General features: G+C 39.6%; 1 protein-coding gene across 2 annotated transcripts in view; it reads right to left on the reverse strand.

Annotated features, from left to right (window-relative positions):
* LOC108939057 (synaptotagmin-2-like) overlaps positions 1-17,526 on the reverse strand; it is a 95,266-nt gene that overhangs the window by 42,487 nt on the left and 35,253 nt on the right. The window lies entirely within an intron of this gene.

Consider the following 17,526-nt stretch of genomic DNA (forward strand, 5'->3'; position numbering starts at 1 on the left):
ACAACAAATTATTATTATTATTATTATTATTATTATTATTATTATTATTATTATTGCAGTTGTTTTTCTTGTTGTTTGTGATCGCCATTGTTGTGGTTGTTACTGAACACAGGAATGTTGAAATAACTAATGTAAAGATATTTTGGAGGTCTTAAACTTTATTAAAACATACGTTTGTTTTAGAATGTCAGGTGGGCTGTGAGCCAGAGCAAAGTTGCAAGTGCATGCACTGCAGACACAGTGCGATTAATTAGGATGACAGAATACAGATTCCATTACAGTAACATCTCATCGTAGAACCTGCATAATCACAACCGATGGTGCATTGAGCGCCACCTATATGGTTTTATCAACTCAGAAAAAAATATATCAGAATAAACAAATGAAAATGTCAAATATCAAGAATGAAGTCAATATGTAAATTAAATGTCAGAATTAATATAGACACTATATAAATCCAAACATATAGATCTACAGCCCTTCCTCCCATGTTTAGCTCCCCTCATTTTTGTTCTAGTTCAATTCAGCATTTGTTTCATACATTTTTCAGAGATTTTCATTTCCAGTCTGTGTTTGTTTACAAATTTAAATGCAAATTGCTGATATCCATATAAATAAATCTCATTCTTTGACTTCTTTCACCCTTATCTGTCATTCACAATATTGTTCACAACAAATTGCTGTTGTTCACACTTTGTTGTATTCAACATGAGCTTGGTATTTCAGTTTTATGTGGAAATGAGTAAGTAAAGATTTTGAAAGCAGTACTCATCTTCTGATGTACCATGGCATCATCACAAGCAGCTGTTTATACACACCAGCGCTGCTCATTTAATTTTTCAAGGCTTTAAATTTAGAAATTAGAAATAGAAACACATAAAAATGGAAAATTAATAAAATCAATGACATGATGAAATCATAAATATTTCTAGGTTTATACCAAACTGTATTTTTCAATTTGAATTTGTTCCCCATTGACCTGTGAGTACAAGTTCCATGAGACCTGGGCTTGGCATTCTTTAAAATCTCAGTTTCAACCAGTCAGAAAATTCCACATTTTTGGACTCAGGATGGTAACACGTCATGCTGGGTTAACAGTGCTTGTTAGTGGAATGAGTGTACAGGTATTTACAATCAAAAAAACTCAGTCCACCTCATAAAGTTACACAGCTGAGCCAGGCACTGCTATGTACTGCAGTTCCATCACGACACCTAATATATCAGAATGTAGACTGTGAAATATTAACAGTATTACAATATATCAATGCTTTTTGACATTTAATTTGCAATGTACAAGGTAGGTCCTTGAAACAGTAAGAGAGAAAAGCTGGTGCACAAGTGTTTATGGCATGTGAATGCTCTCAGTGTGAGATCCACAGAACTGCACAGTATATTTCTCTATTTCCCTCTTATATTTCTCTATATACCGCTATTTCCCTGTTATTGTGGAGACAATCAGTGGTATTGGTTATTGATTTTGTTATTTATCTGCACATTTTTGCTCTTTTTGCTCTAAGAGTGCTGATTGGTTGCCAGAGCGCTGTAGTCAACTGCTCAGTGACGGCTCTCAGCTGCAATAGCTGCTGTTGAATTTCCTCATCCCTGAAGAGGAGGTCTTGGGGTTCAAAGTGTCTTGCAGTGCCATCCTTGATTCAGGAAGAAGTGAAAGGGGGTCGTGAAATGGCAAAGTCAAAAGTGAACCGGGATCACATCCAAGAAAAACTTATTTCACTGCTATGCAACTCACGATGCACCAGCCACCATGAAATGCCAGCCCTTCTCCACTTATTACTTGGCATCAGTTTGACATGGTACTAGTACCGCTGTCCTTTTTTATTTATTACACAGTTGCTCTTCAAGCAGTGTAATAAAAATAGTTTAGCATGTTTATTTTACGTAGCTTGAAGGAAAATGTTAATTTTGCATATTGATTTACAGTTTTATAAAACAACGTTATTATTGTTTTCTTAAAGCATCTACATGCCAGATATGATGTATTAATTGCTTTGGCTATGATTCTTTCCTCTTCTGTCATTTCATCAATTTGTACCTTCCAGCATGGCATGAGATTAGTGGACAAAAGTAGTTTCTTCATGTTACTCTGTTCCAGCATGCTTCTTCTTAAGGCTTGAGAGCCACCTGTATTATAATTCACAGCACGAAGGTATAAAACTAGAATGGTCTGGACCAATGAAAATGTCTTTTTAAAATTATTGCGGCGCACTCTGGAAATATTTGACAAAGGACACAAAATATGCATTGGAACAATGGCTGTTGGACAACAAATTAAATTTGTCTAAGTGAACGAACGATCCCATTTCCAATTCACATCCTGCGGGTGTATGACAGGAAGCAATACAACTGACAACTGCTCTAAAAAAATTCATCCTGCACAAGTCTGAAGCTGCATTTTGTCGTGTATTACCCAGACATTGAATACAGAGTGAGATGCTCCCAAGAAAATTGGAAGTTTTCGCAGTGGCATATTGTAGGTCAAAGGGTATTATCGATTTGAACATCATTTCTCCACTTTGCAGTGGTGGGTCAGGGGAGAGATGGTGCCCACAACTCCTGCTCTCTCATTACAGCCTTCACTCTGGAGTCATATCCAATGACCATCCCTGGCTTACGTCTTCGTAACTAAATCTTTCCCATGAGCGCAGCAAAAAACAAATCATCTGCTGTAAAGATGGAAAAAAAAAATTGTAAAGCAAACACTTTGAACTAGGAAAACATTGTTCTGCTTGAGATAAAAAGTTGTGCAACTTAAATTTTTTGGTATATGAGCATGATGAGTTTTCAATCTATTAAAATTTGGGAAAGAAGTGTAAAATCCAGTAAAAAAAACATGCAAATTATCAATTGTAAAGAACATATGTTGTTTTAATGTGATTTTTGCCTTCTGAGATTGAAATTTATTTTAGCAGACCAATATGATGCAAGAGCTCAGTCCATCACTGCATTTCTCATTTGTATTTAAGACATAATGTTTGTATATCATCACTGACAGTTTACCCATACCTCAGGTCACAAATAAAATCACAAGAATAAATAAGCATGGATGGTTTTTAACTCATGATGGGGGAAAAAGGCAATCCGAACAATAAACAAGTCATATATTCCATCAGCATATTGATTTCCCTATAAAGTAAGTTTAATAAAATCAGTAGACAAAATAAATCTACTGTCATGGAGGTATTCTTGCCAGATGTGTAAAAAACCGTTCATGGGATCCTTCATTTATCAACAAGTAAAAGTAAGGCTCAGAGCAACTTTTGATTTCCTAAGGAAATAAATTAAAAGCTACTAAAAGAGTTTACAAAGTTCTCAATTCTCACAATCTTTCCAATGCCACAGTCCTCTTGGAGGAGTACAAGACACCATCTTGTACCATAAAGTGTGGAGGCTAAAGTCCCTATAGTACCCTTAGGCTGCTCCTGCTCCAGCAAAATGTCCAGTTGAATTATATGGTCAGAATTGTGTTTGCATCAACATTGGAAAAGAGGTTTGGGTTAATCTTCCAAAGTTCCTCCTTAATATCTCTGAACCATGAAGGGAGCTCATTACTAATTTGTACTCTTCAATACATTGCTTCCCTGCCCTTTCATGATGCACAGTGATGGATGCATGGAGGCCAATTTATCATGGAGGTATCTTGCTAATAAAACTAGGCTTGTAGGCTTTTAATTCTTCAGATTGTGGCTTGCCGTCCGCATACAACAGAATGAATTTAACATTGTGCTTCAGGAGTGTTCCTCAGGGAGTCTCCTCCCCTTTGGACCAAGGTGTGGGGTGGGAGAGGGTATGATCACAGTCCTCTGCCACTTCAACCCTCTGAAAGCTTCTGATGATTATGAGCAGGCCTGGAGATACAGTAATCAACTCTAGAACAGGAGGTTGTTACACCACACCACAATACCACCCATATAAACTGACACCCAGATCAAGTTCTCATCCGCTCAAGTTTTGTGTTATTGACAATCAACAGTGAGGATATAAGGATTTTACTTTTGTTCATCAAAAAAAAAAAGAAAAAACCACTGCAATCGTCTGTCTCTTGAGTTTATCTTATAACCTGTATCTTGCTGGTATTTTTACATCCTTTATGGCTTCGGTGAACACTTCACTTCTCCTACCATAAAGGACTCCAAGATGGGGTAAAGCCTTCCTGTTTGTCGCTTTTACTTCTTTCATTGAAGTGTAGGGTGAAAGGCACATCACCAGTTTAACTTTCCCTCCACCTGAACTCAGATCAGTATTTACAAGGCATTGTGCAACTATTCCACAGCAATTAATCTAAACTTAAGTAACTTGTCATGTCACAAGACACCACAAAAGCCCCCTCCATTGTAGCATTTTGTGTGTAGCCAGATGTCAATAATGGCCTCTGTGTGCAGAATGTCCCAGTTTGTTTGATTTTGAGATGAGAAAAATGCAAAGGACCTTGTTAACCGAGACAAAACAAATAAAGTTGCTTAAAACAATTACACAAAAAAACTGAAAATACTTGATGATGTTCCTTTTTAATCACCATCATTTACTCACAGGTTGTACCTTTAACTTCAGGCCTGTGAAGTGAATGTTTTAGGTAACACCTAATAATTTGTTTTGAAAGATTCACTTCACATATAAATCTGATCAATATTTGATGTCCTTTAAGGTTTAATATGTAAAGACCTTGGGATTTTTCAGTATCAGCAGAAAAAATCATTAATGGTCAAAAACTGTCAACCTTGACAAAATACAATTCAGTGACGAGCCAGGGAAAACACATGCTTTTCTCAGTGAGAATATTTACTAAATGTTACACTAATGCAATACCAAATTGCATCATTTTAAATTACTAAATAGTTCAATAATTAATTAATAGACTGCAAAAAATTGCATGCCTTGCAATTTCCATTAGTAGGTTAAGATTTTTGTTTGACTGTCAACCAATCAGTCTGAAGTTGTATCACACAAAAATTTTAGTGAATCTTTGAGGTGCAGGGGAGAAATACAAGAAAATATTATTTGGAGACCCAAGGACAAAATATGCAAGTCCTTTCACAGCTACAAACACAATATGCATATATACACGTCAATCACCAATATTTTTTGGTTCCAAGGTTCCATTGCATATTCACGCTTAATGGTCTATCAAATCAGAAGAATTAGTCCTCAATTTTTTCTTGTCATTTAAGAAAAGGATCATTTTATCGTATTTATTGTAACACAAATAAAGTTCTTCTGTGTAGGAAAATGGAAGAGAGGTACACATTCTCCATGTTTATTCTTTGTTTTTTGTCCTGTAAGTAAATAAGAAAAATTACATGACAGTTTGTCCTTTTCATTATCCCTGATGAACCCCTTTCTCTTTACTGGCCAGCATTTGAAAATATCCTAAGTGTTAATGGAAATACAACAAATTAAGCCTTGAAAAGTCCACGCTGAGGATGCTGGCTATTAAAGTGTCAGGCATCCAATTGTGGTACTGCAGACAGGGACAAAGGTGAGGGCTGGACGGTGAGGTGGAGAATGATGTCAGCTGTTTAGTCATATCTCCATTCGTTGAAGGTGATGAAAATGACTGGGCAGCAAAAGTGCTATGTGATGTCATGGAGACAGCTACCTCAGCATAATTACAGCCATTTGAATTGAGCACTGCAGGACTGAAAGTGAACATTTTTTTTTTTTTTTTTTTAAAGAGTTGTTTCTACTTTTTTTCTGTAGGAAATAATTGGATGTATCTTCTCATCTCTCTATTTCTGGCCTCCTGGAAGCAGCACAGATGCTGGTTGTTCTGGAAGCTGTCGTTAATTGGTAGCTTGGGAGCACTGTGAGCTGAGCGTGCCCTTTTCCCAGTGTGTTGTCAGTCCCCCCCCAACCAAACTCACCTAGGCCAGGGTGATTCTGTACCACTCTGGGGGGTGAAATAAAAAAAAAAAAAACAACTGTGACAGAGAGGGTTGAAAAATATTTACATCCAAAGGATGGTTGTCCAAAATATATGGCAGGGCTGTCCGGGAAATCGCAATTTTTCAACTGTCAATTGTGAGAAGTCAGGAATGTTAGAACACCCATTTCTGACACAACCTATTTAGGAATGTTTCAGACTTTGTTTCCAGTGCTGTCTATTTAGAATACAGTCTATTTAGGATGATTCGCAATACTACTTAGTATCGGAATGTCTCAAAAACCATAACAGGGGTCTTAAACCAACTAGTTGTATAAACATTGTTAGTATATAACACTCAACATGTCAGAAGAAAGCTAGAGTAGCCTTCAGAATATTGAGACCTGCTTACCTGTTTACTGTTGAATTGTTATGGAAGTAACCATAGCGACCTGAATAAATTCTTTTTTTTATAAAATTCCTTTATTTTAAGTTGCAGGACTGCGATTTACTTCTTCCACCACCACTGCCACTGTGCCAGTAAGGCCAAGGTTCCCAGCAGTGACACATTTGAGAATGTACTTTTGAGACTGCAGAATGTCAGATAAATGCTGTATCTAGGTATATATCATTGAAAAAAGTATGAAAAACCTACTTTCTAAACAATAAATAAATAGACATTAAAAAATCTGTAATTAAAACCTCACTGTATTTCAGCTATTGCTAATGACATTTCAAGAAGAAATGTTGAAAAAGATGTCAGTTTGGGAAAGCTATGGGATTATTTTGCATTTTCTTCAGGGACTGTGCCTTTTTCAGCAAGGCTTAAGCCCTGACATTTTATTGTTGTGTAACTGTTTGTTGTGTCAGATTTGCAAACACTCTGGGGTTTGGGGGCAGCAAAGCACAAAAGGAAAAGTGATGCAATTTCAGGGGGCATTGCAGATTAGATTTTACTCTGCTCTTTTTGCATTAAAATGTAAATTTAAGATTATATTTTGAAAGACTTGTTATTCACAGGGGCACTGCATGTTTTAAAGCTGCACTTGATAAAATTTTCAGCAAATTTGCTCAACTGGGCCGACCTGTTTCAGATGAAATGTGTGAAACGTTGCTGAGATATGCCATGCGTAAAAGACAGCTAGAGAATATAACAACACTGCAGTTGTCAAGGTACTAACAACTGACTGAAATGTTAAATGCATTTATGATTTGTAACCATACAATAAAAATAACAGAAATTTTCAAAGTACTCAAAAGGTCACTGTAGTTCAGGAGGTGCTCCTTTCTACTTAAACATCCAGTATTACTCTCAATGCTAAACTCCATGGGATAGATAGATAGATAGATAGATAGATAGATAGATAGATAGAACACATTCTCAAAGAGAAGTTAAGTAATCAAGGTTAAAGCAGTTGCTGGGCAGAATTGGCAAATGTGTCTAGTCTCTTGTCCTCCATCAGGACAGGGAGAGCACATAATATATTTAACTGATCTGACCTTGAACAAAAGAAAAACAAGGCGGAGCTAGAGTAGCTATAAAAGTAGACATTAAAGTGTCTTTAAAACAACCAACCCGTGCTTGTTCCGACAAGCTGGAGCCTACCTTTCAACACACGGCACAAGGCTGAACGGGGAAGGACACGTTCCAGAGGGGACACCAGTCCGTTGCAAGGCACCGCAAGCAGGACTCAAACTCCAGACCTTCCACACAGTAGGCACCAGCCAAACCCGCTGTGCCACCATGCCCATGGAAAAACAAGGAAAACTGAAAGTGCAAATGTTTGCTGGTATGGGGCTGACAGTTCAACACAGAGCACCAGAGAGATATCACAGAGTAAAGTGTCCTCAACACAACCTCCTCAAAGTAACCAATGACAACAGCTTCCTGTTACTCTTTGGCTGGAGAGGTACTTTACATTTACACTTTGTAATTTTGTTTTTCTGCAGAGAACTCACAATGTTAAGCTACTTACCCCTTTACACAGCTGGGCATTTTTTTTTAATGGCACAATTCAGGGTAAGTACCTTGTTCAGGAGTACTAGAGCAGGAAGCAGAATTCAGACCTGCAAACTTTGGGTCCAAAGGCAGCAGCGCTAACCACTGTGCTACCAGCTGTTCTGCTTTCCTGGCTCTAATTAATCTGACCTTGACAAGACTGGAATAGTGTACTGAGAGGTGAACAATCTCATGACACCGTTTGTGATAAATTTGTTATGGTGGCAATTCAGCAGATCACTGCCAAAAATACAAAGCGTAGACCATTTTTCAGCCTTGAGAGTTACCAGTTGAACCCCTAGTCTCTCTTTGTTGGATTCCTGTAGCTACCCATATCAAATTCAGCACTCTGGGTACAGCTTATAAAAGTATCAATGCATCTTATCCCCAATATCTACAAGAACTGATCACTCACTACACCCCAACCAGACTGCTACAGCCCTCCACCTCTGCTCACTTGGTGGACCCAGGCACACAAGGTCCAAAATCGAAAACAAAAAGGTTTTTCGGTTTTGTCTCTAATGGGGTGAAATGATCTCCTCCCGCAGTCAGAACTGCTGAATCTCTCTACACATTCAATAAGGGTCCCCAAGCAAATCTCTTTCAGATTCACTTCTCCCCTGATTGCCTAGTTGCTCAGCGATTGTGTGCATGTATTTTATGTGTTTCACTTTTTAAAGCCTATATGCACTTTTCAAGAATCACGTGTCTGCATCTAGATCTCTCCTTCTGTTGATTTAAAGCACTATTATATTGTTCTCTGAGATTATGCCACTTTGGAGAAAAGTGTTTGCTAAATGAATAAACCTAAATGTAAATGTAAATGAATCCCCAGGGTGTACAGCTACCCACATCACTAAAGTGTGACGAACTCACTCAGCCACAAGGAGACCCAGCACCCTTCCACCCCAGACTGCACCATGGAGATTAATATCTAAAGGGCAAACCTCGAAGGCAGAGGCTGAGGCATCTGTGTATCTGTGTGTGTGTGTGTGTGTGTGTGTGTGTGTGTGTGTGTGTGTGTGTGTGTGTGAGAGAGTTTTCCAGCACGTGCAGTTGAGGGCTAGGGCCCCTCCTCCTTTGGAAGCGAAAGGAGGTGGAAAGGGAGCTGGGGGGGTGGGGGGGGCTGCTGGCAGCACTGCAATGCAGGGGTTTAAGCGCTGAGATATGGAGTGAGCAGGAGTCGGGGCGCACTCAGGCAACTCGGTCACAGGCTGCAGAGACGTACATACCAACATGCTGCAGGAATAAGCTGTGCTCTCATACCATGTTTATACTGTGAATGTACGCAAAATCAGTCGTCCCATGATGATTTCCATAATGGTGCACTGGCGCACTCATGTTGTTCCACGGCATTTTATCAGGTGACCCCATGAAGTGTGAATATAACACACGAGATAGCCCTGTGATTTGAGACAGCTGGCAGTTTCTGGAGAGGGTCGAAACTCCCAGTGACAGCTAGAACTGATGAAGTAAAGTAGAGTCAGACAAAGGGTAACTGAGGGAGCCTGGAAATAAAAATCTGAATAGGAACAAAAAAGGCATTGGTCTGGACCCAAAACGAGTGCGCCTAGTCCACAATGCTGTGCTCTCGGAACAGAAGCCGAAGGAGGTCACACATTCCACAACATGCACTTTGAGATGTCTAATAGTAAAGGCTTTCTGGCATGAGCTCTAGTGTGAGCTTTGAGTCATTTCAAATGCAATACCATGTGTCCTCTCTATATAATCCTCACTTGTGATGCTTGCAGTGCTATTACAGACACCGGTAGCAGAGAGAATCACAGATAAGCAACCAGACTGTATGTACAGGTTTTGTTATGTCATTGAGAATGAACTCTGCAGCATTTTTTACAGAACAGTTTCCATAAATTTTCAACTTTTAAAACGACAACTGTATGCCAGTGGTGATACCACTGTACCTACTGTATCTGCGTTGAACAAAATGAACAAATAATAAATAGAAATGGCAACCATGGTCTATTTGAGGTCTATCAATAACTATCACTTGGGATTCATCCAAACCTGCTGTCTCTAAAACATGTTATAATGAAGACAAAAGAAATCATTATAGCATCAGTACACTCTACTGTAAGATTTTACTATTACCCTGGTGTACATTTTCAGAATCTTCCAACATACAGCACGTTAATCAATATTGAATATCACCTCAAGTACTCACACTGCCTGAGAATGAAAAATCTGATTTAACAAACACGCCATGCAGTTCGATTAAACTAGGTTCTGCTACGTGTCACAACTGCTACCTGCGTCCATTTATCAAATATGGCTGCGAGTAACTGCATTTTTTGGCCACAGTTTTTTTAGCTGAGAACGTGCTGCATTGGGCATAAGAGTAACACTGGCAGGTCTACAATGCTCCATGACAATTGTTCCTTGTACAAACTTCTGCTGGACATTGCTGCTGGTTAGGAGAACTGCTGATTCAGCAGGATCTGTGATGGGCGTAGAGCCTATCCTGAGAATTTTGTGGAGCAGCCGAGAAATGATGCGGAGAAAGGCGGGCAGATTGCTGACGGTGGGGTGTCCATCAAAGTCAGCAGAAAAAAAAATGTTAATAATGAGAATCCTCTTCTCAGACACTGAGGATTCTCATGATGCTGTCACTGCGGGAGAAAGAGCTGCTAAAGTCCTGCTGTTTTTTAAGACCACCTTAAGCAGAATCCCAGCATGACCTCTGCATGATCAAGCTGTCAGACTGCATTATTAGAAAAATGATTTCAATAAACGTCATGGAAGCGTTACTACTCAACACTTCTGGGCTGTGGTCTGAACACATCTTAGGGACACAAATATATGGCTTTATATCATAAAACACATCATAAAACATCATGACTGCTTGTAGGACCTCCTTCTCCTACCCCTTTAATGTGATGAACTGAGATGGACAGTTATCAGCATTCCTTCCGCAGACAGCCCATTTTATTTTCCTCCCTAACCCTCAGAGCTGGAATAAATGACATTACACCACTGACAATTGTTTTACTCTTTTTCATGTTCATGTTTATTCTAATTTACTTGTAATTTGTGGCAAAATCACAGTCACATTCAAATTCAATTAGGGTAAATGTGGTTTCCACTCTCGTTCTGACACACCCTGTTAGGTCTACCTTCAATTATTACATCCTGTGTTAAGCAGCTTTTTTAAACCATACCGGAAGTATTAACAAGTTCATGAACCACTTTGTTAAAACACATCCCTGATCTTTCAAGGGGAAAAAAACTCAGGTTCCCTCTAGGAAATGGACTGTATTTAAAGTGACTGGAGGTGGCATAGTGGTGGAAGCTGCCAGCTTTTACTCAAAGACCCCAGATCCAAATCTCACCACCTGCTGTCATACTTTTGAGCAAGGTACCTTTCCCTACATTAATCTGGTAAAATTAGAATGTAAAACTGGGTAAAAACTCTATATAACTAAAAGACTATAAAGACATGAATAGCCAAATAATGCAATACACCTTGACTGTTAATTGATGCCTGTCTTGTTTAATAAGGATTATTTAGATGCTGTTGTTTTTGTTGCTCCACAGTTGACTGCATGTACCATTAGACTGGGTTGGTTTTATCTCTTGGTTAGTTGAAACTATTACTAACCATATCAAGCAAGGTATCCATTTGTAATTTAGGAAGCCCAACCTTGAATAAGATGTGTGGACTTAAGGGTGTTAATTCCTACTCAAGAACAGGGGCTCCTCATGCCAGATGATGATTATTCCATTCACCTTATTTAATTAAACATGGCTTTCTGGTAAGCAACCTGTTTTTCATATGAACCCACACACACACACACACACACACACACTATGTCTACAACCACTTGTCCCAAGTGGGGTCACAGCAAACCAGAGCCTAACCAGGCAACACAAGGCATAAGGGTGAAGGGAGGTGACACACCCAGGATGAGACGCCAGTCCTTCACAAGGCACCCCAAGCAGGACTCGAACCCCATACCCTCATACAAACCCTCCATGCAAAAAAATTGACAATTCCTTATCAAAATGGAGATTTATCCAAAAATCAAGGCAAATACAGTTCACTGGGCAGAAATGATTGTAGAAAGGTACTGAGAGTTAAGTAGCCTTGAAATAATATGATCCAAGCAGACAACTTCATGAAAAGTGAGGAGTATGATCCCTCTATGAAAAAACTGAGAGGAAACTGACTGATGGAGAGCTTCAACAAAGCGCTTGTGTCTGAAGAGTTGCAGCAAATAAATGGAACACAAATCAAATCTGGTGCTTGCGAGTTATCTACTTTTTGTATATAAAATAAGAATAAGGAGAAAAGGACCCAAATCAAAATTCCGATAGGGAAGCTCACTGGAAAATTTAAAGCTATATTAGTGGCATACAGTCCATAATCCAAAGGCTTTTTTTCCAGCTGGCTGACCCCTTGTTATTTGTATAAATCAAGAATACTCTCCCATTGGTGGCATACAGCTGAATTTTTAAAATTAATCTTATGTAACCCCCTATGGGCCCATGGAAGCTGGATTCAGAACCACAACTGGGAAATATCATACATAACCTTAAGACATGCAGTGCAATTCAGACATAAAATACAGCACAAAGAGGCCTATCAATATGACGCTGTTTTCCCATCTGAGCTCCCATATTAGGGTGCTTTATTGTGGAAAATCTGGGGGGGGGATTTCCTATGGCTCTGTTCAGTGGGGTCCATAAGAAATGACCCACCTTTCAGATTCCAGAGCCTGCCATGGTTCCTAGGTCCCTAGGGTATTCAGTTCCATGGACAGAGGGGAAAGTGAGAGCAAAAAAGGGTCTTTTTGGTGATATTCTGCATCTTACATTATGTTACATCATGTTACATCAGTAACAGGTACCTGGATTTTAAAATGAGTAAGCCTCACCACTAGAGCCTTTCAGAGACAGGGCCAGCGATGTTACACCCCATTGGTCATTAAACAGCATGCTTTTTTTTGGTTTTTCACATAAAGCACAGACACACGTTACATTTTTATTGAGCTGCCTACCTAACTCTTTTATGAACATGATTTAAGGAATTAACATCTTTGGCATCATCATCTGTGGGAAGCACTTTTTTTAGCATATATGTTAATATGTATTTTTACAGAACACATTTTCAACATATGACTCGAAGGAAGTGGCTGACAGAATAACAGGACAAAGCAGGAGTGGTAATAGCAAAAGAATGAAAACAGTTTTCTGCTGTTTTCGCCACGAGTGAAAACGGTTTCAGATTTTGATGTTTCTGACAGCAAGCCTTTGTTAGTGGGTGTGTTGCTTTCAGCTGGATGGGTTGGAAGATCATGCACTGGGCAGGGAGCAGACAATCGTCTTTAATGTCTTTCATATGGATTTTCTCATTTAGGAGTCAGAACAAATGACATATTAATATTAAAGTAGATGATTGCTACTTACAGTTTATTTGTTACAACCCGTTGAGTCTGCTAGGTATTTTGACATATTTGGCCAGAACTAGTTTATCACCTTTGCCATGGTTGGAATTATCAGTGCTATTGTTGCACAGGCAACCTTAGGTGGCCGTTGATGCACACTGTGTTGTTAAATCAGATGAAACACATCAGTCGTAATGTGGCAAACCTCGCCAGCTGCGTGCATGGCACGGCTGCAATTACATTCCCTGTCATTGCTTTGGAGTGCATGGGAATCCATGTGTCATGTCCATTAGTGCGTTGTGTATTCCACCATCTCGGCACAATTAATTCATGCCCGCTGCTAGGCCTAATGGGGAGATAGAATAGCTCAATTGCAATGACCTTCAAATGATTCACTAGTCAGACTAATATCTTCTAAAAGGAAAGGGAATTCAAGAAAATAACCAGACAAGAGAAAGGATCCCAAGAATGTGTTTGGCATACTAAGTGGAAATGTTTAAAACTTGGTGTTCAGTGGAATTTTCAAACACATGAAATTTGCTATCTGAAGAAGGATACACAAATACAATTTGTGAACGTTTAACTGCCGAACACTAATCTTGGAACATGCAACTAAAGTGGTTTATGCAAGTTTCTGAGCTTAACTAACATCATATCATTAAGAGCTGAGAAATAATGTTAAACGGATTAAATTGGCACGATAAGTTCACTCAGAGGGATTTGCTGTCCAAACAGAACAGAAACCTCCTTGACTCAGTTTTTCAGTGCTACAGTCAAATAGCACTGTAATATATCTACAAAGGGAATGTGATGGCATGGCGGGTTTGACCGATACCTTGCTGTTTGGAGGGTATGGGATTTGAGCCCTGCTCGGGGTGCGTGGCGGTTCCGTGTGTCTCCCTGCATGTGTTTCCCCCAACATGCAGAAGACGGCACTGGCAACCCCCTTCTGTTTCTCCCTTGCCATGAAAACCACATGGGTGGTCACTATGGGTCAGGTTTGACTTAATGGCATCAACAACACATCCACTAAGTGGATGATGGCATGGTGGTACACAGAGCAAAGCTGCTGCTTCACATATCCTGAACTGTTTGGTGGACATGAGTCCAGCTCAGGATGTGTAAAGTTTGCATGTTTTGACCTGTGTTTGCACTCTGCTGACACACATCTAAGAAGGCAATGACACACCATTTCTGCTTCTTCTTTCTGGGAAAACCCCACGTGGATTGCCAGGAGTTGGATTTGAGTGGCTGGCATATATACCAACGAAAGAAGTAACCTGTAATGAGACAATACCCACCTCTGTTCCTCCCTTGCCTTCCCTTGAAAACCACACAAGTGGTCACTATGGGTCAGGTTTGACTCGACACCTTGCATGCATGTAATGACGCAGTTCCTGTATCAATAAATTCATTTGTTTCAGTTTGTGTTATCTTTCAACAAAATACATCAACCAACCTTTTAAAAACTATAATTAAACAAATGGAGAAAAAAAGTTGAAAGCTCTGCTTTGACTCCTTGACAGGGGAGAGGGGCAGTCTGTCAGAGACTTCTTTGTCTGTATCAGTTTTTGGACAGATTACTTTCGCAGAATCAGCTCAGAAGACATTACGTGTTCAGTGTAATACAAAATGATAGACGGCCTTTTATAAAGTGTCATGTTTTCGAGGGATGTCCATAAAAAAATGTGAAGTTCTATTTTTCTTAATAGTTTTGCTTTAGCTCTGCTTTTCTTTTTCCTCTTCTGTTTTGTCATGGACGGACATATTTATTTATTGATGTCCATTTGCAGAACAAAGTGATGCAGTAGTTTCCGCAACATGAAGAGGAGTGCACATTTTGCAAGGATGCACTGAATCATAAATAACTAACCACAGAGGGAAAGTCTGGAATCTATTTGAAGTTCCATAATTTAATTAGGGAGAGGAATGCCTTTACTGCTTCCAAAGGAGAAATTTCTAGTTTGCAGCTTTACTTTACAGCTTTTAATGTAAAACAACAATAATACAAAAGGATAGAATAGGTCTTCGAGTCTCAATGAAGGGCTACAGCTGCAAAAAGAGATTTCAGCACCACGGACAGCAACCTGGTTTACTCAGACCCTCCCTCCAGCTCCATGATGCAGCTCTACCTACCTGCATTTAAAAGGGGAGGACAAAATAACAGAAAAGCACAGTGACAAAAGAAGTCAACATTTCAAGTAAAACAATTTCAAATGCAGCTGCAGAGGTAAGTCATGATAGGTTTATTTCCGATTAGCAGTATGCGTGAGGTATGAAAGAAATCTGATGATTCGTTCTTTGATATTAAAGTTTTTAAAGCAAGACGTGGTAGCTAACAGAGTTCCAAAGAGGCCAAATAGTCTGTGTCCAACGTACGTGTACATTTATTTATTTAGCAGATGCTTTGTCCATAACAACTTCCAATGAACTCTGTGTAGTGTTATCAGCCCACACACCTTATTCACCAAGGTGACTTACACTGCTAGATACACTACTTACACTGGGTCACTCATCCATACATCAGTGGAACACACTCTCTCTGTCTCTCACACACTGTGGATGAACCTGAACATCATGTCTTTGGACTGTGGGAGGAAACCCATACAGACATGGGGAGAACATGCAAACTCCACACAGACTGAGTGGGGATCAAACCCATGTCCTCTCACACCACCCACGTGCCATGAGGCAGCAGCGCTACTCTCTGTGCCATCGTGCTGCCCACAACTTGCAGGTGCATCAGTCACAAAAACTGCAAAATTATTTAATGTGTAGAGGGGAACAGTCGTAAAAATGATGGCATCATATGAAAGTCATGGACAAACTGCATCTGCAAAGAAAAACTGTGGTCAGAAGTCGAAGCGCACCAATAGGGATAAATGGACGTTTAAAAAGAGTTGCTAAATTCCATTAGAGTACAGGCAAAAAAATTACCACAGAATTGACTCAATATTTCTGTGACCCAGTCTCAACAAAAACTGCACGCTGTGAGTTGCAGAACCCTGAAATGTATGAAAAAACTGTGTGTATCCTGGGCCAGCACACAATGACACATGACCCGGTGTAAGGAGCACAAGACCTGGACCCCTGAGCAATGAAAAAAGAAGTGTGGTCTGCACAATGTCTTACAGTGCGACGAGTTCACGTGTGGAGAAAGGCAAAGGCTTTTAACCAACAATGTCAGTTAACTGTTAAATATGGTGAAAGACCAATAACTGCATGGGCAGCCATCTTGTGGGAGTGAGTATGTCCAATTATTGCTCTGCATGACCATACAACGGTTAAGGGATATGAGTCCGTTTTACAGGACCAGCTCCACCATATGGTGCAAGCACTGTTCCTGTAAAACAAGAAAACCATGTACAACAATCTCCCCATATTCTTGGGTGAGAATGCCTCCATACAAACCGCAAAACAAATTTAAGGGTGGCGTCATAAACAATCAGGTTGAAGTGAAACATCAGGTTGAAGTGAAGCATCCTTCCAATTACCTATTAAAAACATCTATAAGCCTATATGGAAAGTTCTGCAGTGAAGTAGATTTCCACCTACTTTATCACTCAAGGAACTGGAACCATGTCTTCCTGAAGGATGGTGAAACAAACCACCTTTCTCAAAAGTACTGCAACATGAGGTAGGATTCAAGCCAAGGTCCTTCAGGTGCATTATGTTGATTCCTATGGCTTCTAACTTCCCCTTCATCAGCTCAGAGTACTTATGGAGAGAAGGGAACTTGCACCCAGCTGATGTTTACCTGGTCCTTCCTTATCACTAACTTCCACTGGACTAGATATGCTGCCCCAATCCCCAATCACCCACTGATGTTTCCGACTTTGTCCTCAGATTTTCCACCATATGTCTCAGTCACTCTGCTTTTTTGTTTGTTTTAAATGACATGCCTGTCTGTTCCCCTTCCCCCGTGTCTGCTATCTTTCCCCTAAATAAGTTCACCACCCCTGCACCACACCCATAAATTAGACATTTTTTTTTCCTTTTCTAATGAGCAAACAGAAATTTCCTTTTCCACTGAAACACTAAATTGCATAATTAAACATTTAAAATACATAAATGTAAAAATAATGGAACCATGGAGGAAGAACTCCAGTTAATAAACTGATCACAATGTTCTGTGTATTGATGGTTCAGAGCAGATGTCTCCTTCTAATACAATTTAAGCACCTCCCTGTTTTTGTGCTTTGCTGTCTGTCGCCGTTGTCTTCAGAGGCATATGCTTCAATCGCAGATTG

This window comes from Scleropages formosus, chromosome 19 (assembly GCF_900964775.1).
Source record: "Scleropages formosus chromosome 19, fSclFor1.1, whole genome shotgun sequence".
Classification (NCBI taxonomy): domain Eukaryota; kingdom Metazoa; phylum Chordata; class Actinopteri; order Osteoglossiformes; family Osteoglossidae; genus Scleropages; species Scleropages formosus.